The sequence below is a fragment of the Schistocerca cancellata genome, chromosome 1, assembly GCF_023864275.1.
Source record: "Schistocerca cancellata isolate TAMUIC-IGC-003103 chromosome 1, iqSchCanc2.1, whole genome shotgun sequence".
NCBI lineage: Eukaryota > Metazoa > Arthropoda > Insecta > Orthoptera > Acrididae > Schistocerca > Schistocerca cancellata.
In genome coordinates this window covers 1,101,958,707-1,101,981,719 of record NC_064626.1, presented here as the reverse complement: position 1 = coordinate 1,101,981,719, position 23,013 = coordinate 1,101,958,707, and positions in this window count along the sequence as shown.

Below are 23,013 nucleotides of genomic sequence, written 5' to 3'. Positions count from 1 at the left end.
GTTGTCGGTAAGGACAATTGGTGCGAAACTGAAGAAAACTTCACAAGTCTAGATCGCTAAAAAACATTTTGTTCTGTGATCGGTTTCGACAGAGCTACATTCTCATCATTGGATCTCATACTTTTTAATTTTTACAACATAAAGCATAAGATCCGATGATGACAGCATAACTCTGTCGAAATCCGTCATCCAATAAAATGCTTTTTTAGCTATCTTGGCTTGTGAAATTTTCTTCAGTCGGCATACAATGCAGATCGTCCCCTTGTACTGATCATGTCAAAAGTATACAATTAGTACAGCCCTTTCTTATTTCCACAGGGGTACGTCGATGGCTCAGCAGTAACATTACAACACAATCAAACGTAATAAAATATATAAAATGGCAGTGACCTCTGATTAATTGGTATTAGTATGTTATTTGTCAAGATATATGTAGCTTGGTCACACGACAGATATTTTGGTTTACACAACAGGATCATCAGCGAATATCTTACAATACTGCTGGAAACGGCAGGATAGAGACACATAGTGACATTAATGCTAACCGATGTATCGTTCATATATTTCCATTACCACAGATGTCTTCATTGCTGGAGAACGTATCCAACCAATCCAACGTACCGAGTTCTGGTAATTCTGTTTTACGACTGGTCTGATGCGACCTGTCACGAATTCCTGTCCTTGGCCACCCTTTTCATACCGGGGTAACACTTAAGGCTCACGTCCTCAAGTGTTTGTCGAATTTATTTCAGTCTCTGTCTTCCTCCTCGGTGTTCATCCTTCAAGACATGTTCTATCATTCTGTCCATCAGCGTTTTTGCACATATTTTTCTCCTCGTCTATCCTGCAGCGCACTTGCTCGTTCCTCACGTTATCAGCCCATTAAATTTTCAATACGGTTCTGCAGCATCACAATTAAAATGCATGAGTTCTGTCCTTCATCGTCCAGGACCCACTTCCGTACAAAACTATGTTCCAAGGGTGTGATTTGGGAGGGGCCAATGTTTGATACAAGCAAACTTCTTTTGCAAGGAAGGCCCTCTTTGCCTGTGATAGTCTGCTTCTTATATCATTCTTGCTTCGTCTGTCAAGCATAATTCTGTTTCCAGGGTACCGGAATTCCTTCGTCTACCTCGTGGTCAACAATTTTGATAAATTTATCGCCAATCTCATTTCCGCAACTGTTCATTACATTGATCTTTTACTCTCAACCCATATTTTGCGTTTATTACGTTATTAATATAGTTCAACAGGTCCTCTAAATCCTCCTCACCTACACTGAAGCTCTGTCAAACTCTAGTACTGGAACCTTGAAATTACAGCCTGCAAGGTGTCTTGATTTTCATGTACAATGATCAGCAGTTCTTTTATTGCTGCTTCATGGTTCTGTAATGTGACTGCATGTTGCGAAAAAATTGGCTGAAAATGCTCACAAATTACTGTTTTTACAGCTTCAGAATTTTTTTGATATTTCTATTCGATTATGCGTATCTCAGCGTTTAAATCTTCACGTGTTTGTTCAAGTGTTTGTTTAGTTTAGTCAATTGTGTCTAACTTTTGAAGTCGTTGCTGTGTTTCCTTCTCTGTTTCATCAAATTATTAAATTAACTGCAATAACAATGCGTTAGTGACTGAAACGTGTTCCTTTGTGGTTTTAGTCAGTGCGTTTGTACCGGCAATATTCGTATTTTTAAAAACAGAGAGTGTGTCTTGCCTTAATTGAGAAAAGTGCAATGCTGTAAAACCTGAATCAACGATATTTGAAAGAATTTGTTCTGTTATTTCGCATTCTCGAGGCGAACGGTTACCGACCGATAAATCGACAATAGTTCCCTGTTCATTGATTGTTTCAATTTCTACCCTGTTATTTACTGTCTGGTCCATGTTACTATTCACTATTACCAAATTATTCTCTTCAACATTTGTCAATTCATTACTAGTTGGTGCTAACAAGCTACACTCGACGTCACTGCCATTTCTCAATTTGCTTTGCAGCCTAATGTTACGTTTTCCACTCGCCATGATTATCACACTATTTTGCACAATGCCACACAAAAAATTTGAAAAGCAAGAATAAGAAGAAACATTAAATTAGCACTGAAAATAATAAATACCTAATTAGTTGCAAAAGCGACTCCAAGATGCTTAGTGCATATCCACATGAATGCCACAACTATTTTGCTCATGACAATACAGTACAACAATAAGAAACTACAACTACAAAGGAAATTCCATACATACAGTTACGCGCTAGCAGTAAATAATAACAAATAGTGCACTAATTATTCAAACTAAAAGGAAATCAGAAGATTCCAGTAAAGTATGCTCGGCTAAGGGTCGACAGGTGAAATTAAGCCTTTAATTATTTTTATCACTTTATTTACCACTTTAATTATTGTTAGCACTGACCTACAGAACTTTCCCTGAAAAACACAACTCAAACATAACCTATTCATTTATTACCCACGATATACAAGCCCAACCCAATCTGATTGCTTTACAGTTACAACATGACTTCCAATAATTAACACAACAGAATGGCCATTTATTTCAACAAATCCTAAGAATAACCTACACTTTTTCCTAAGTCACTTACCTCACAGAAAATCTTCATAACACTAACTGCAGCAATTAAAGCAAGCAACAACTACAGCCAGCTAAATGAAAAGATTCTAACTACTATAGAATCTAACTACTAGGAGGCATATGTTTAGCAAAAGAGAGATTCGTTGAAGAGCAAACCGTGTATTTAGAAAATTTTACCTTATTCATGTGGCATCCAGTTCCAAAAATTATATAGTTGTCAATAATTCCACTGCCCAAACATTATCAAAAATATACATCACCCTACAGTTCCTCGCGTCTCACTTTACAATGCATGTCTGCACTAAGAAAAACATGTCTATACACGTCTCTATCCACTCGCTAACTGCTAATCCGTCCAACCACAGAATCTCTTGCCGAGGGCGCAGAGCGCAGCCAGTAATGTTAACACAGTCTATAGCGCTGCCAACATACAAACAGGCTACTTACAAACTGTATGTATTTCATATTTACTTTCATTTCTTCTCGTATCTTTACAGCTAACAGTTCTTCCCCACTCTTTCAACGTACAGGCTCTCTCCTCTCCATTCGTAAGTGGACTTCCTGTACACCGTTAATTTTGACGCATTTGCTTATCGCTTCGCCAATGCTTGTAATGACATTTCTATAATTTGAATCCGTTCTTACAACGACAGTTTCTATTCATATATTCTAATAACATTGTCCTGTACCGTTTCGGTTTAACTTCAGTTGTGTTCCTATTGATTTCATTTTCAAGTGAATTATTTTGCTGTATTCCTGTCAAAACACACTGCATCATTCCTCAGCACTTTTGTAGGCACTTCTTTACACATTGATTCTTGTGAACGATTATCTTCAGCAAGACTAAATAGTGAGATGAGTTTGTATCTCTTCCTGCGCATGCCTTACGATCCAGAATATGATTGACGAATCTTTGTTTCACCGTCAGCTAATACAGTTGGTAGGTGCCTTCGGGTGTCCTCGAACCTATCCATGTACACTTCCTTCGATTGCGATTCTTGAATAGCGTATTCGCTATAACTGTCTACAGTTAGTTGCAGAACTCAGTTAGTCTCTCTCCCGTCTCATTCGTACCGCCAAGCTCAAATTTTGGCATAACCTTTTCTTCTGTTTCTTCCCCTTCAACCTCGATCCAGTTCCACATGATTATTAGATTATCATCTGCCTTTGCGTTCTGATTTGCCTTTTCAGCGTACTCATGTTCCTTATCTGTCTCTTCGTTTCCTTCTCGTGACGCTGGCATGCATATCTCAAGAGTGTGTGAAATCTTATGGGACTTAACTGCTAAGGTCATCAGTCCCTATGTTTACATGCTACTTAACCTAAATTATCTTAAGGACAAACACACACACCAATGCCCGAGGGAGAACTCGAACGTCCGCCGGGACCAGCCGCACAGACCATGACTGCACGCCTTGGACCGCTCGGCTAATCCCGCGCCGCTCATATCACAAGTATTGTTGTTGGTGTTGTCTTGTTATCGATTCTGACAATGATCCAATAACTGAATAGTTCACAGTAACGCAATCTGTACCCCGTTTTCCTACCCATAACCAAGACTGGTCCCATTGTAGAACTATCTGCCTCTCTTGGTAATGCAGTACTTTCAATTCGCCACATCTTTTTCCTTCCATTTCACTTCACTGACCTCTCTGTTCTGGACTGAGGCTTTGCGTTTCCCTTTCCAGATTTGTAGCTTCTGTACCAAATTCCGCGCTCCGTCTCCTAGTTTCTCGTTGGTTATTCAATCTTTTTCTTATGCTTACCTCTCTATTGGCAGTCCCCTCCCGGAGATCCGAAAGGGGAGTGTGGTATAAACGATTTGTTCGTCGATCGCACTCGCATATTCAATGAGGAAACATTTAAATCGGAAGTTGCAAGTCGTTGCTATAGAGAGCTCACCAGACGGCACTAGATGACGCTACATTTGTCACAAGTACACTCCGAGTTCGCATCTGCTCACTGCCTGCCACTGTAACTGGTCCAGGAGTCTTGTTCAGCCACTGGACTCAAAGTTCGACGTCAAAGTGCTATAATTAGTCACAGACGGCATGTGGCGTCCCCAGTGCGGGGAGGGGGGGGGGGGGGGAAGAGGGGCGTGTCGTGGGGTCGTGAAAAGAGCGTAGTAGTTGTGGTAATTCGGAAACGGAGCACTTTTTCTGACGTACAAAAGTGCACGTCGAACGTAGGCGGTTGCCACATTAATGTGAATGGACCTTGTCTAAAGATGATTTAAGGACAATGTGAGCCGACCGCTATGGCAGAGCGGTTCTAGGCGCTTCAGTCCGGAACCGAGTATCTGCTCCGGTCGCAGATTCGAATACTGCATCGGGCATGGATATGTGTGATGTCATTTGTCTAATTAGGTTTAAGCAGGTCTAAGTTCTAGGGGACTGATGACCTCAGATGTTACGTCTCATTCTGCTTGGAGCCATTTGAACCATTTTTAATGGAACAGAGAAAGATACAGCAAAGAAACAACAGGAGGCAGAGTTGTGAAGTCAAGAATATCATCAGAGAGCTTCCCCTAGCGATCCTACATAGTTCTTGGTGATCCTGTAGGGATCAATAAACTATATTCCTGGCTTCAACATTAGTTTTTAGTCTGAGGTCTAGCACATTGTAAATAAATGTTATTGAAAATAAGTACTTATATGTTTTAATTCTTCTATAGCATTTAATGTGTCCTAGAATGCTCATCTACCTTTTTCCATCGATGGACGAAACAGAGGGCTAATCTGGAATCTTCCGCCCAAGTCATTATTCCACTTTTTTTCATTTACAGGCCATGTCATGTGGATGCGTGTTGTGTGTCTTTAAAGCAATAATTTCGAAGGCATTCCGCATCATCTTACTGCCTATCATTGCTCACTCTTCCAGCTGTAGGGACAGTTTCCAACCCCAATGGCAAGTGGGTGGCCTGAAAATCTGTCCTGATTCTATTAGTCAAATTTCATCTAGTTCATCCCATATCTGTGAAGATACTCTGTATCTATTATACCTGCGAAGATATTGTGTATCATTGTACTTCGCCTAATGATCGACGTTGTTAATAAATACAGGAAATTGGAATGTAATGGTCCACCTGCATACACCGTTTACATGATAACGTGTCGGTTAAGAGGTTTTCCCTGATCCTGTACTCAGTATTTGACTCAGTCTGGTTTTCCTCCTGGACATGATAACGTTTGAGCTTACTACGAGGGAGTGCCGAAAAATTACACCCCTGAATATTTAATGTGACAACTGTTAAAGATTTTTAAAGAAAACAAACTTTACCAACATTCTACATCTTTTATTCGTCATATCTAGATATCTGAACCTCTTTTCCTGTACAGGGCTCCGAACTGTAGAGTGTAACATAGCGGTGCGTAACGTAAATACGTCGGTGTTGGTAAACAACGTGCTGTAATCGAATTTCGAATTCGAAGAGTTAGTCCACAAATAGAACACCGTCTCCTTCAGCGTGATAATGCCAGATCACACACAAGCGCTACGACATCTGCAACAATCCGACTTGTAGGTGTTAGTTCAAATGGTTCAAATGGCTGTAAGCACTACGGGACTTAACATCTGAGGTCATCAGTCCCCTGGACTTAGAACTACTTAAACCTAATTAACCGAAGGACATCACACACATCCATGCCCGTGGCAGCATTCGAATCTGCGACCGCAGCAGCCGCGTGGTTTCGTACTTAAGCGCCTACAACTGCTCGACCCCGTAAGTGTTAGTGGCGTCGATCATTGTCTATACAGTCCCCTCTGACACCATCCAATTTTTATGTTTCCAAATGCCACAGAACACCTTCCAGGACTTAAATTTGATAGTGACGAAGCAGTGCAAACAAAGGTTCTAGCTCCGTCAACAAAGTCGAACACTGCTCAATAGCCTGGATGAATAGAGCTCACATAAAATTTGTTGATGCGGAGATCAACCTTAACATACGTCAAGTAACCAGCACCATCAGGCCCACGCCTGTTTTCTGGCTACTTATGCACGTGCGACCTCCATGTCTGCAGCGGGAGTACAAAAAAATACAGGGAAACTTCCAGCCTCTCTGTTCACGCAGACATTCCAAGCATCAGCGTATATAGGCTTTGTCACTCACCTCTGGAAAACGCAAGAATGTTTGTGGTAAACGGCTTTAATACTGATGGCTGCTAGAGAAATACATAGCAGATTTAAAACTACGGCGGTAAAAGTTAAGATGCCATGTAAATCGACCAAGTAATCTGGCTTTGAATTGCCATGCGAGACCTGGTCTTTCCCTGGCCTATATATTAGTTTGTAGTTTGAAGTAATTGTTATATTATTTGTCTGTGACGTACCGACCCGCTAAATAAATAAAATAATACAGTGACCGTATCAACACACTGGTCTCTCATTGGGAGAGATTTGTTCGCCTCCAGGGAGACCATGTTGAGAAATAAATAGAGTGTGTAGACATGAAGAATAGAGATGTTCGTTTTATTTAAGAAGCTTTAAGAGTTTTCATATCAAAAATTCGCAGGCAATACTCTTCTGCCCTCTAGGATCACATAACTCTCGGGCGTGCTGCAATGTTTTTCGTCACCTAATAATTTTTACGTACTCATTTCCGATACATACAGCTCAGTTCCTGTTTGAGGGGGAATACTGACAGTAATAGTGTCTGTTCTTCTTTCCTCATTTTTCACTTTTTCCGGTTATGCTTAAATCTAAAACTAATGAGTATATTAGAGATAATTGCTTAGGTCAATGGTATAAATACCGTGAGGTCCAATCCCCTCTTCTGAGTGCAGAGGCTCCGAACGTGCAGCACAGGACGTTGTGAAAGGGAACGCCGGCCTGCTGGAATATTATTTTGGGATCCGTTTCAAATGGCCGGGCAGCGTCGCGCATTAATTCTGCGGCTCCGGGACCAGGCGGGAGAGTCGAACGACGATCGTGGCATCTGCTGAGCTCTGAGGGAATCTAAATAGCGGATCAGACACTATTTAAGAACCACAACTCCTTGGAACCGTTGTAGAGTGACAGAAAGAGAGCACTGTGTTGTGGGTGGCCGCTCTCGTAGGAGTAATACCTACATATGCACTGAACAGCCGGTGAGGCACTACGACGAAGGTCTTCCTGGTGGGAGAAAAAAGGAGGAGCCGCAATCGAACGTACTTGAAATGCTAGAAAGTGCTTTTCCTTTCTACGCGTAATATCTTTTAATAAATTGCCGTGTTTCATAACTAAAAATTCGAGTGTGCAAAATCTTTTCTCACAGCTCTTGTTTAAATACTTGGTGATGTCCTCTGTTTGAGATTTATTCTAGCGTATATTGTTCTGTGTATCGTTGCATCCCGTTAGTAATTTTAATCAGCTTTTTTCTAATCTCGTGACTCTGTTAATCAGGTTGTCAGACAAGATTATCGCCAGTAAAGGATTAGTTTCTATCTGAAATTCAGCATTATCTCGTTTTCTATATCAAATGACAAAATGAGGACAGTGAAAGTTGCCTATGGATAGTAAGGAGAGAGGAAAACTGTCATATTAAATTAAATACCGGCATATTGGGACAATATAACTTACACAAATATCCGGCAAACATATCTGAGCCTACAGGTCTAATGACACTGTTAATAAGAATTAAATTCTACGAAAGTTGATTTACAAAGAATATTATTACTTTAAATTCTAAACAGCAATATGACCTAAAATATTAATAGTAAATGCGCGAATGTCAAGCCTGTTATCATTCCAAACGCCGTTTCAGTAACAATAATCATCTCATTAATGTTGCAAGGGATAATCCTACAATTTTTAATTTTGACCTCCGAAAAATAAAGTTAGATAACTAATTTTTGTTTGTCTGCAGGTATGTGTTTGCTGTCCTCTTATACATTGAGCTCCCGACGTTAAAGTACCATAGCCTGCCACTAGTGAAGCATACTGACATTGTAGAAATGCGTTGCCCTATTTTGTTTTGGCTTTCTTAGTGGCGTCCTACGGTACCGTGTCACGAGGATTTCACTGCGCAAGCGGATTGCAGACATGCAAACATGAACCAGCAAACAAATTAATTACGTAGCTTAATTTTTTTGGAACGATAATTAAAATGTCATGCCTGTCCCACGTTAAGTGACGTACAGCCTATTGCAAACTGCATGAAGAACTCGTGTGTTAGTTCTTCATGCAGTACACAGTACGTTGCACGTAACTATGAGTTAATTAAGTTGCTAAGGTATGAAATTTTAATAGTTGTATTCGTGCCGTCTGCATAGACATATTGAAGGTTTCTGAGTGAGAGAGGTGTGTTGCAATCCACAGGCCCACTCTCAGGCAACGCGTCTCGTTTGAAGCTGTGGGAGACGTAAGCTTTCGACCAAGCGTGATACTTCTGCCCCTGTGCAGAGTATCTACAACTGCCGCTGACACGTCCCTCACAGTTAAGTGGCTAAGTCCGTCACTGGACATTTGTTTTTTTTCTTTTGGCAGTGGTAGACAGTGTCTTTTAGAGGGGATAGTACTTAAGGTTCTTTGGATATGCTACACATAACAGCTTTTGGAGATAAGACACATGACAGCTGCTCAAAATTGGTAGCTCACTAGTTCCGCACATAGAAACAGAACTCACAGTGGCGTGATTTTCTAACTCGTGTAACACATAACCTACCTCGCCTACGATAACGGGCAGATAAAACGGAAAAAATCAATAAAAACGTATGTTTAGAGAAGAAGCATACAGGGGTATTCAAATGAAAACGAGACACATGGAAAAGGAGTAAGTAAACTTGTAACGCCGGAAATGCATGTCCTCCTATTTCCATCTATTGTACTATAAATTTGTTTTCTTTACTTTTGTTACCTGAATATATGACATTTCTGTGTCTTTACATATTGTAATTGTTTTACTATTTGTATATATATATATATATATATATATATATATATATATATATATATATATTTATGCATTTATGTCGATGTATAATTGGTTTGTTTCGTAAATATTATTTGTATTTTTACGCTGGGTCTTGCCTAGGGAAAACTGCTATCGAACGATTACATCGATAGGTCGTGTGAAGACTCATAGTGTGTAGGATCTTTGGTAGTGTTAACTCTGTCGCGTGGAGCGCGGGCAGAGGGAGTCTGGCTGGAGTAGCGAGTGGAGCCGGTGTGTTGTGTGAAGCTCCCGCGAGTTGCCGAGCTTTCGGGGTTTGGCAGCATGTAATTGCGCTCGACTTGCGATGATAGTTTCTGACATGGTGTCGCGGACGGGAAGCATTAGCTGGCGCACATCAAGAGCCCGTTTCGTCTGATGACCGTGTCGAGAGGAAGGTGCGCCAACATCCAGCTTCTGCAACAGTGACGGCCGACAATGAGTGACTGTCGCCACCTCCTCGATCGACGGCTTCAAACCTTCAATCAACCAACAAGGAAGACTGGAAGCACGTAAAGTTTTAGAACTGTATGGCAGACCTCAGCTTTTCAAACTTTTAAAATTGTTGCATCACAAAATTACAGCTACTTAGCATGAACCTTTGTTGCTCATAGTCCCAATTGCATTTCCAAGCAGGGTCCCTTCATTTTCCGGAATGAACCCGAGTGTCGTTGAAATTCAAACGCCAGCATTAAAGTAATATTATAGCATTTCACTGCTTTAATTTCAAAGTTCAGTTAAAACATACATAGCTGGCTACAATATTTAGATTACACAAGCACGAATTAAGAGTGCGAGTTTCGTTACCGTATTTTAGCTTACCTGTGACTGCAGCTCAGCTTGGTACGTACTAAATTTTACTACTGTTAATTGTTCAGAATCATTTAATTCAAGTTCAAAGTTAAATCTCTTATTTCTAAATTGCGTAGATTCAAGTAGCTTTTGAAATGATTGTTGAGGTAGTCCAAGACTAACCGTATTTTACTGAATTTCGATGTGCTTCAGAAAGAAAGCTCACTATTAACTTCAGTCACTAAATTAACTTTCGATTTTCCGGTTTTATTAATTCTTTTGCTAAATTAGGTCAGAGTGTAGCGAAATTTATTACTTCTGACAAACTTCCAGTTTTCACACTACACTTGTCAACCTTCAGTTGCCACGCTTCTGGTGCTAATTATATGTGTAATAATCTTTCTTTTTCAGTTACTATAGTAATTGTCCTTAGGACTGGCGACCGTAATTTCCCCCAAATCTCAAATATCTAATTACCGCTAGTTGATTGTTAACGTAACGGCCGCACATTTACTTTCTTTATTAACTTTACCCCTATTTCAAAATTAATTTCCAACAGATTCATTAGCATTTTTCCTTTCATTTAGATGTAACCCTTTCCTCCTTCTTTACCGACAAATTAACCTCGGTGACGATTGCTTTTCCCAAATTTCCATTAGGTACACGCGGTTTAATTTTTCACTGTCATTAAGGTCGATAACAGAGGGGGAGGTTACAAACTGGTTATTGTTTCAAAAGCTGTTAATACATTAATCCCACTAGGAGACAAGACGGTCAACGCCTCCATGGAAAACTGTTTGCGATAGCCTCCAGAATCATGACTGTACCCAGAACCTCCCCTCTTCGTCCGAAAAAAATTTGACGGACACGAATGTCTTACTTCATGCCTCCAAAAATATGGAAATCGCATGGGGAGAGATCGGAAACGCAAGGAGGATTTGTACGGGCCTCCTAGCGAAACTTTTGCAGCCTAGTCGAGAGTCATGCGGGAAAGCCATGAAGATCTATCTCTTTGACTCACGAGGGTCTGCTGCGCATTGGCTTTCTGGACCACGACGCTACAGCTAAGACACGTAAGTGGACACTTTGCTACTGAAGCTTGCCATCAAGTCCGAAAGCCGAGGAATGTTAGCGAACGGCATAACTCTGTTGCAGGACAATATCCACCTACATTATGAAAAGGGTATTTCGAGTACGCTCCAGGTGTTTCGCTTGGAAGTCCTAGCACATCATCCGTACACTTCCTGCCCCTCCCCATACGATTTCCATATTTTTGCCTCATTGTTGTAGTTGAGACCCCAGCCTGTGCCGGATGCTGATAGTTTTGCATGAGTTGTTACGTCGTGATAATAGAGTCATATATTTTTTGTATGTCGGTTGTTTACTGACGTCGCCAGGCTTCACTTGCATCATTGGTGCACTGGCAAAGCTGCTGCTCAATACGTATTAAATCATCTAACTGCTTGTATTGACAGTTTCTGACTTATTTTCACTGCAAGAAAAGGTTCTCCGTAGATGTAAACAGTATATCTTAAGAACAGCGCTACGACCTTGCAGCGTGTGGATCAGTAACGATTGTAGTTTCTTTCAGCTGCATTCAAGATGCTGGCAGGGTAGCCGTTAGTTCCACAATGGCACATCTTAAACCTATTGAACTGGTACTGGTTTAACACCACTGAAGAATAACTTCGAGTTTTTGAATTCAATTATCTCTTTACGACAGTCGTCTATAGTTTTCGTGATGTAAATGAAAATTTCCGTCTTCTATGATGTCCAGTCATCTATTTTTTTCGATTTTGTACAAAATTTCCAAGTTTTGGTCGATTTTCAGAAGGTGGTCTGTGTCATGACGTGTGTAGCTACTGCTGATTCGATACATGTCTCTAGTATGCAGCAGTTTATAAGTTCTGCAAATCGAGTACTGTTTGTGTGATCTCTATATATAATGTTTGTAGCATTGGCTGCAAGTAATTCTGTAAATACCGGATGCGTTAATATCCGCATCTGTCAGTTTTATATCGTGAATATGGCTCCCAAATGGTTCAAAAATGGTCCAAATGGCTCTGACCACTATGGGACTCAACTTCTGAGGTTATCTGTCCCCTAGAACTTAGAACTGATTAAACCTAGCTAACCTAAGGACTTCACTCACGCCAATGCCCGAGGCAGGATTCGAACCTGCGACCGTAGCGGTCACGCAGTTCTAGACTGTAGCGAAGATAACCGCTCGGCCACCCCGGCTGGCCCCAAATGGTTCAAATGGCTGTAAGCACTGTGAGACTTAACATCTGAGGTCATCAGTCCCCTAGACTTAGAGCCACTTAAACCTAACTAACCTAAGGACATCACGCACATGCATGCCCGAGGCAGCATTCGAACCTGCGGTCGTAGCAGCAGCGCGGTTGCGGGCTGAAGCGCCTAGAACCGATTGGCCACAGCGGCCGGCCGAATAAGCCTCCGAATTTAGGTTGCTGGCGGTATTGAAGATGATCCTTACATCTGTCTTTTTGATTACCCTAGCTATTTTATCAGAAGTTGTACCAAGATGAGATATTTTTATATGCTTCACTGCTGGGGGTTCTGTAATTTGCGCGCGAAGCATGTTGTCGTTTTTTATTTGTTGTGACATTGTGTTATTGAGTGAAGGACCATATCCGTTATTTATTGCAATACTTCTATTTCTTACCGTAGTTCTAGATGCTCTTAACATCCTCGAGGACGCCAGTTATACCTCGCGTACATTCACAGAATCAGAAATTTCAGGCATATTTCTTGAGAGCACACCTAATAAACACGCAAGACAAAAGTTAGTCACCCCCACGAGATATTAGTCAAATACCGTCTAGACAGACTCAACCTTGATAATGGCCTCAGTTAGGCGATATTTCTTCCGTTACGCCGTTCCCAGCTGAAGCTAGTCACTGGTAGTTTCATCCTGTAGTGAAATTGGAACATCAATGACTCAAATTAAGAAAATTATACGTATTATAAAACCTTGTCGATTTTTTTGGTTATCACTCCTCGGACTGGTTTGTTGCGGGCCACCACGAATTCCTCTCCTGTGCTAACCTCTTCATCTCAGACTAGCACTTGCAACCTACGTCATCAATTATTTGCTGGACGTATTCCAAACTCTGTCTTCCTCTACAGTTTTTGCCCTCTAGAACTCCCTCTGGTACCATGGAAGTCATTCGCTGAAGTCTTAACAGATGTCGTATCATCCTATCCCTTTTCCTTAACAGTGTTTTCAAATATTTTCTGTTTTCCACATATTCCTTTCCCTTTCGATTCTGCGCAGAACCTCCTCATTCCTACCCTTATCTGTCCACCTAATTTTCAACATTCATCTGTAGCACCACATCTCAAATGCTTCGATTCTTTTCTGTTCCGGTTTTCCCACACTCAGTGTTTCACTAGCAAACAATGCTGTACTCCAGACGTACATTCTCAGAAATTTCTTCCTCAGATAAAGGCCGATATTTGATATTAGTAGATTTCTCTTGGAGAAAAATGCCGTTATAGCCTACACTAGTCTACTTTTGATGTCCTCCTGGCTCCGTCCGTCATTGGTTATTTTGCTGCCTAGGTAGCTGAATTCCTTAACTTCATCTACTTCGTGACCATCAATTCTGATGTTAGGCTTCTCGCTGTTCTTGTTTCTACTACATCTCATTACCTTCGTCTTTCTTCCATTTACACTCAGTCCATGCTTTGTGCTCATTAGACTATTCATTCCGTTCAGCAGATCTCGTAATTCTTCTTCATTTTCACTCAGGATAGCAATGTCATCAGCGCATTGTATCATTGATATCCTTTCACCTTAGATTTTCATTCCACTCCTGAACCTTTCTTTTATTTCCATTATTGCTTCCGCGACGTACCGATCGAACAGAAGTGGCGAAAGGCTACATCCTTGCCTTAAACCTTTTTAATACAAGCACTTCGTTCTTGGTGATCCACTATTATTATTCCCTCTTCGCTGTTGTAAATATTGGCCGGCAGGGGTGGCCGAGCGGTTCTAGGCGATACAGTCTGGAACCACTCGACCGCTACAGTCGCAGGTTCGAATCCTGCCTCGGGCATGGATGTGAGTCATGTCCTTTGGTTAGTTAGGTTTAAGTAGTTCTAAGTTCTAGGGGATTGATGATCTCAGAAGTTAAGTCCCGTAGTGTTCAGAGCCATTTTTGTTGTTGGTGTAAACATTGTATATGACCCGTATCTCCTCATAGCTTAGCCCTACTTTAATGAAATTAATATATATATATATATATATATATATATATATATATATATATATATATAAAATAAAATGATTTTGATTTCTAATGTACGGGGGAGGGATTGTAAATGTTATTTTTTAAATTGTTTTTGTTATTTGCTCTTTCTTTCAGTACGAACTTTGTTGTAGAACCCCTTATTTACGTGTGGTAATAAAAATTCATTTAGACAGAAATAAGCAGCCGGCCGGTGTGGCCGTGCGGTTAAAGGCGCTTCAGTCTGGAACCGCGTGACCGCTACGGTCGCAGGTTCGAATCCTGCCTCGGGCATGGATGTGTGTGATGTCCTTAGGTTAGTTAGGTTTAATTAGTTCTAAGTTCTAGGCGACTGATGACCTCAGAAGTTAAGTCGCATAGTGCTCAGAGCCATTAGCCAGAATTAAGCACATTTTAAATTACGTGTACTTAGTCAACCCTCTCATGCTGATAAATTCATATTCACTGATTAAGAACATTTAGTTGAGAATTAAATTTTTTACATAATTCGGCCATGGCACACATTTTCTAAATGCAGTGGTTTTTTTTAAATATTTACTGAATTTTTTCCCGGCGTTAGCTATGGAACACAAGACTGTCTCTATTAGCAGAAAATGGTTAAATATTGCCAAGCCGACGTTTAATTGTCATTGATAAAACACACTTCACTATACATTTAAGTTATTTGAAAGAACCAAGAAATTGTTAAATTTCAACGTTAACTATCCGCCTATGAATGCACAAATGTGAAGCTAGTAATAAATTCCGCCAGTCTCAGGATCGCTGTAAAAAAAAAAAAACATTTTCTTAATTCATTGCTAATTTTTATCTGCTCCCGATTTACGGGTTTGGTTAATTTTTCTTAGCGGAACAATTTTTAAATGTGCCGCCGCTGCAAATCGTTCGGTCGCGGCACAGCCCAGCAACACCAGCGATAATTTCTAAAAATGCTGAAAATTCTTTAAAGAAATATTATAGATGACATGGGCAAGCTAATTTACATTATAAATACACACTTTTGATAAATTATAATGTATTTAGACCACAACAATAATTCAACTTACATTAGTTTGTAATTTCACCTCTAATGGCGGCTAAATCTAGATACAGACAAATGAAGTCTACCCATTCATAAAATGCTACGTCACAGGTTCCTCTCTCTCTCAGCTCTCGAGGAAGACGACAAAGAATGCACACTATGTATTCCTATTTATACCACTCTCAGCCGTTAATGTCTCTTTGCAATCTGCGGCTGTATTTTACATATTTGTTATCGCAGATATTGACACATTTCGTAATTACATTATGAGTATAGAAATATTACAATCATAAATACATCGAGAATATTACTACAGAAAATATTACAATAATAACGAATGTCCTTTACACAAAATTAAATAATATTTTTTGTTAAATAATTACAGTATATACAAATTGCTTCATTGCGGCGTATATAGTACAATTAAATTTTAGTTTATTAATAGTGTGTGTGTTGCCAGGGAACGTTACATTGCCCCCTGGCAGCATTTGGCAAAGAGCTTCTATACTTTGACACAATGGTGCCAGTAACGTTCTTTACAATTCTGTATTTTTTATGGAATGGCTCTTTTAATTAGTCCCAGGGTTATATATGTTCATGGCTCCCCCATTTGGGCGAAGGCAGACAGGAAACCTGGGCAAAACTGTGCCGGAGCCCAGCCATCACAGTTGGTTCATGATTAATCTTGTGTCTTGAACAGTCATTCTTTTGAATTCATTCAGCAGTTTGTCATCTACGGTTACATAATATCACAGTCACATACAGTTCAACAAAAGTTTGTTGTGTGTGATTAACAACTCGTAATTATCATTTTTGCGATATACTGCAAGGTCACTTGTCCTAGGGTATATCACTTAGTTTTTTGAAATCATTTAGCACAACGTCACTTTTCATAATATTCCCACTACCTACGTGTTACAAATACATCTTGTACACTTGTTAGTGTTCATTTTCTTTTGTCAATTTACGGGTATACATAATAAATGTTCAATGTTTATCAAAAGTCGAGTTCATTGACATGTTATGCAGTTTGTGTAAATATTTTGGAATATGTCAATAATGCTGTAGTTGGTGAGCGGTACGGAGTGATTGTTGAGCGGCGCTCGGCGCGGCGCGTCGGCTCCGTGTAGGTCACCGCCACCGGTGTTGGCAGCTACGGCGTGGAGAGGCGTGTGACTATCTGGTCTGCTACGGGCTGCTGCGGCCGCTGCATGGCTGAAGTAGCCGGATGCGCGTTGTGTATCAGCTCACCCGTGTGACATCTTCTTGCAGTGCTCCAGCAAACATGCAACAAGTTCACAAACAGTGTACTGTCCTTATGGGCATTTTTCCTGCTGTGGGAAAGAACGCATACAGTTATTGGCAGTTATTATTCAGTAGGCCTTCACTAGTCTGGTTTGCACAATGTTTCGTTGTCACAGTAGCACGTTTTATGGGCACACAATATTATTTCACCGTGTCATGACTTGTCATTAGTCACCCGCAAGTTTTCACCTTAGGACAAAATGTATCTCTGTAGTCAATGCTCTTTTCTGGCGTCCCTTGACACACAAAGAGTTATAGTTTGACACTAGCTTGGTCCACCGTCTGTTATCGGCTCACTGTTCGCGTCGTGCTAGTTCCTTGTCCACTTGCACGCACGGCGATGATACAGTTTCTTATTGCTTGTTGAAAACAACCTCGTGACGTATTGCTGCTGGTTTAACAGTCACTGTCTGTCTCTGCCACACAATACTACACTTTTGTCTAAGTTTTTTCAGTTACAATGTCCGTTGTGCAATTTTTTGTAACAGCACATTCGTAACTTCTCTGTTCGCTCTTTACCAATGTGTGTGATAATTGCGTACATGGTAACAAATATTAAAATTTCGTATTAGTTTGCCCAAAAATCATCTATTTTTATGTTCGAGTAGATTTTATTTGTGCATTCCAGCCGGATTCAGGCATATTGTTCAATAACTCCTTTGAAATTATATCTCACTTTACTTGCAAGGTCCTACGTAACTACAGTGTAGTCTCTGTAGGCTAAAATTGACTTGGACTGTATCAGGCTAGCTCTTTTAACTGATTGGATCTGCACATGCTTCAATTGAAGCTTCTTTGTGCGTAACTTTGCTTTACTTAAATTTGCAATAAGTTTGCCTCCCATGGTGCCCTCGGGTCACTACTGGGTGCATTATTCTCTTTGATAACACTGGTTTGAAAATAAAGTTCTCAGGGTCTCATATTATTGATATTATTCTGGGTTCGAATCTGTCAATCTGACAGCTACACATATATACATATACATATATATACATACATACATATACATGCATATATATATATATATATATATATATATATATATATATATATATATATATATATATATATATATATATATATATATATATATATATATATAACAGAAAAGATTGTACCAAGAAATACTTCAAGTTTGACACACATATAGAATATTATGCAGTACACAAACTAATCACTACTAAAATGTTCCTCCTGACTGATCTCTGTCACAATTTAACACTACAAATAATTGCACTAATCAGGTTATCTGTGCAGACATTTAGAGCATGTTTAAGCTAACACCAAATAAAAAGAAGACATAACACAAATATTCATAAACAAAAGAGAAAGTCAATCATATTCTTATAACTAAATACTTCTACACTAGTACATTATCTCTACAGATCACACATCATTAATGTTCATTCATTTTCAAAAGAATGGTGTACCTTTTTTTACACATAGCACATAGGACTATTAGTCATTTACTGTAGGAATATTTTCACATCCTTACGCGGATACAGTCCCCGTACTCTTCCTGACTGGGGATCTGCTAAGAGATAGCTACACTCATGTGGCACACTTACTATTCTAAAAGGTCCATTGTACACCAATTGCCACTTGCTATTCTGTTTCAAGGATGCCGAGGACTTAGGATGATTGCGTAAGAGCACCAAGTCCCCAACACTAAGTTTTTGATTATTCGTCACATGTCGATTATATTTTTCTTTCCTTTTCTGAGCCCACCTGGTGAGGTTGCACCCTACTTTCCTTATCCTCTCTTCCATAGGCTCAGGAATGACTGGGACCTTAGGCAAAGGTGCCAGCCACTCACTCAGTACTCTATTATTATTCATTATAATCTCGTTTGGTGGATAACCCGTAGAGGCATGCGGGGTTGCGTTGTGAATTTCCAAAAATTTAGGTATCAGATCTGGCCATCTTGTGTGCTTACATGCAATGTATAACTTGAAAAATTTATTTAACTCTCCAAATATTCTTTCTACTAAACTTGCTTGTGGGTGAAAACGGGATATTAGTATGTGCTTTATACCTTGTTCATGTAAATAGTTCTCCCAGGTATCACCTGTAAAATAGGAAGCATTATCCGATATTATCGCTTCAGGCTTACCCACCTGTGTAAAATATTCTTTCCCTAACCATTTAACTATTCCACGAACGGTGGCTGATTTAAGGCAGTATATTTTTAAGTATTTAGAGAAAAGGTCATATACTGCTAAAATGGACTTTAATCCACCCCTGCTATGTCTATAGATACTAACTGAAGTGGCCGCTGAGGCACTATAGGATGCAGTTCAAACCTTGTGGACTTATTTTGAAACTTAGCTTTTTGGCACAGAGGACAAGTCCTGATATTGTTGCGAGTCTGCTGGCTTATTCCCTTAAAGTAACAGTATCTGGATAAAATCCTTATTGTTTTGCCTATTCCAGCGTGACCCCATGCTAAATGCGTGTGCCACACTACAGCTGGGATAGTCTGTTGCGGTATACACATGACTCCATGGTCATTTGTCACACTTGTTTTATAATACAGAATATTATCTACTATTTTGAAGTTCTGAACTGATCCGATTAGGCGAGATGTCATTAGCAAAATTAAAGAAGGAACCAATCTTAAAAGTTTCCTGCAATGTAGACATATTCTTACACATATGTAAAAATTCCCTCCTATGTACCTTATCTTGTACTAAGAGTATTCGATATTCCTCCGATTGTTCCAAAATCTTTGACACTGAGGATTTCCCTAGTGGGAGCCTCGACAAGGCGTCAGCCACAACATTATCTTGTCCTTTTATGTACAAAATCTTTATTTTATATTTCTGCAATGCTAACCTCCATCTTAGCAAGCGGGTGTGGTATAATTTGCAAGAAATTAAATAGCTCAGAGCCTGGTGGTCACTGAATAATTTGATTTCTTTGCCATGGATGTAATAGTTGAATTTCTTCACCGCCCAAACCACTGCAAGAGCCTCTAACTCGGTAGCGGAATATGCTCTGTCACAGCTGTTTAGTGTGCGGCTGGCAAATCCGATTACATTGATTGTTGTGGGGTTGTTGCTCCTGTCCCACTGAAACAAACAGGTGCCCAGACCATATGAACACGAATCTGTCGCTATGCAAAAATCTTTTGTCATGTCTGGGTGTCGCAGTATGTTTGCATTCACCAAGGCGTTTTTGATAGCGTCAAATGCGCGTTGACATTCTTCTGTCTACACCCAGTGCGCATTTTACGCAACAGGCTCAATAATGACTCGTTATTCATTAATTGGTTTGGAACAAACCGTCTAAAAAAAGGATGCAAGACCTATAAACGCTTTGAGTTGTCTCTTAGTTCTCGGGCTAGGAAACCCACGAATTGCATCAAGTTTTTTGCTGTCAGGTTTGATGCCTTGTGGTGTTGTTATGTGACCTAGAAATTTAATCTGATTACGTCCAAATTTGGATTTCTCAAGATTCGCTGTTACTCCCGCTTGCTTAAACCTTTCTAAGACTGTACCCAGTAGTTCTACGTGCTCCTCCCAGGTATCAGTAGTAATCACCAGATCATCTACATACACTGTTATCCTTTGCAGCAAATCCGGACACAAAACCGCGTCGAGGGCTGTTATGAAAACTCCTGCACTTACATTTAGGCCAAAAGGTAGTACCCTAAATTGGTAGCTCCTTCCCCCAAATATAAATGCAGTATATTTCCTCGATTCGGGTGTGAGCAGGATTTGCCAGAATGAACTTCTCATATCAACAGATGTCAAATATTGCGCTCCATGGAATTTTTGAATTTGTTCATCTAAGTTTTCCGGATGAGTCCTGACAGGTACAATAATTTCGTTTATGTCTCTTGCATCTAATACTAACCGTACCTGTCCGTCTGCTTTTGCCACCGCCACCAAAGGACTACTATAAGGGGACAAAGACGGTTCTATTATTCCCCACTCGATCAGTTTTCTAATTTCTTTAGCTACTATTTCCTTCTTGGACCAAGGAATGGAGTATGAGGCTCGACAGTAGGTTTTGTGAGGCTTCACCTCGATATTGTATTGATACCCCTTAACAATTCCTGGTCGTTCTGAAAATACATCTGCATAGTTAGATAATAACTATACCAAATCCTGCTGTTGCATTGAGTTCAAATTTTCGGACTGTGATACTTTGTTCACAAGTGCGTCCACATTTGCTTTTAATCGATCACTTTGTACGTCTGGATAATAGAGATTTTGTCCTAGAGAATGATTGTCTAAGTGTAGTATCCACTGATTCCTACATTTTATGTTAATAGCATTACAATTAGGCACAGGTACCTCTTCAGATCTGAGCATGGACAATTCTATCCTCCTGCCCGCGTTCATCAAACTTAATTTTCCCCGATAAAGGTCGATTACTGCGTCCCTTTCTCTCAGAAAATCTACCCCCAAAATGCAGGCTACCTTTAAACCCTTTACTACTAGGAACGAACACGCTATGGCTTCTCGCCCTATATACATCTCTACCCGCACTCGGAGTTTAATTATTTGTCGCTGTGCACTGATGGCTCCAGTGACTTTGCAATTGTTCACAGGAAAAGTCAGCATACGGTTTTCTTTCCCCAGTACTCTGAATAAGTCCATACACATGACACTGACAGTAGCATCTGTATCTACGATTGCTTGCACATCAATATTGTTAATTTTGATCTCTATTATCGCTTGTACTTCGTCTTTGTGCTCCTTTATGCACGTGGGTGGTTCAGTTATTAATTCATGTCCTATCTGTACCCCGTCATTATACCTGAGGATACAGATTCCCGATGTTTTGTTCTGCGTCGGGCTGCTCTCACTCCAAACCTCAGCCGACAATGGAGAGCGTATCTCGGCTGAATCTAGTTTGTTGGATTATTACTGGTGGATGGGTGTGGCTGCTCTGTGTCGCTGACCTCCACTATGTGTAAGTTGTGTTGCGTCGTCCGCCACGGTTGCGCAATTGGCGCATTTTGTGGTGGCGGTCGGTTATTGTCATATCTTTCACTGTTTTGCCGGTACGGACTGGGCCTCTGGTTCTGTGGTCAAGTTCGGTTTGCATCGTTATAGGTATTGGTGTTCCACGGCCCCCTGGCATTTTTCCATCTACTATTGCTTGGTGGGCCTGTTTCATATCGGTCCTCGGACCTCCTTTTCCAGTTCTTTGGCCTCAATTGCGGCGTGCACCTTCTCGTCTATTTTTTTTATAAATTGGTTTTCAATTTTGTGCGCCTGTTCGGACATTTTCTGCTCAATTACTTGACTTGTGTCAATTTCTAATTGTTCCATCCTGTTAGCCAGTACACTGATTTCACCCACGATACTGGCGTTAGCCACCTGGATATTATCTACTCTTTCGCTCAGTTCTTGCACCGCTTTGGGTATGCTTTCATAGTTTTGTTTCAAACTAACAATCTCACTTTGCGTAGCTTCCAAAGATTGCATTAACTGCAAATCTCTCTCATGCTGGCGTCGATCACGCTCTACTTGTTCATGCAAAAACGTAGCTTGGAAATTGAGCATGCGCTCGAACATAACTCTTAATGATTGCACTTCTGACACCTCACCACTCTCTGGTCCCTGTCTAGTGCTTGTGGGTGGTACAGTATTTCTACTTTCAACTGAATCACTGGCTGGCAGTGGCAACATTTCTTGCCCTTCTGCCCCCAGATTCTCACATTGTACTTCCTGAACTACGCCACTAACATTACTTTGTGCCTCACTTTCTAACTCGGTATCACTGCTTGCTAACTGTTGTTCATTATCCATGTTTATATCTTTCTGACTACGCAATCTAACCATAGTCAACAAGAGAAACAAAATCTGAACTAAATATCCTAACAATCAGGTTTCACTGACATAATCACACAAGAAATGATCTTTTGTTGAAACACACTTATTATATACTACGATGACTAACTACTCAAATGTCCTGTTATTAAAAAAAAAAGAACACTAACAACAAGCACACCACTAATGACCCGAGAACACTGCACTGAGGCTACTTTACTACCCACAGGACAACTACACTGTAGCTTTACCTTTTGGTGATCTATCTTGGGTGCAGCTGCCCCCTGGTATTGTGGTAGGTAATTAATTTTTTGATATAATGAGCTCTCTTCTTCAGCTTGCCT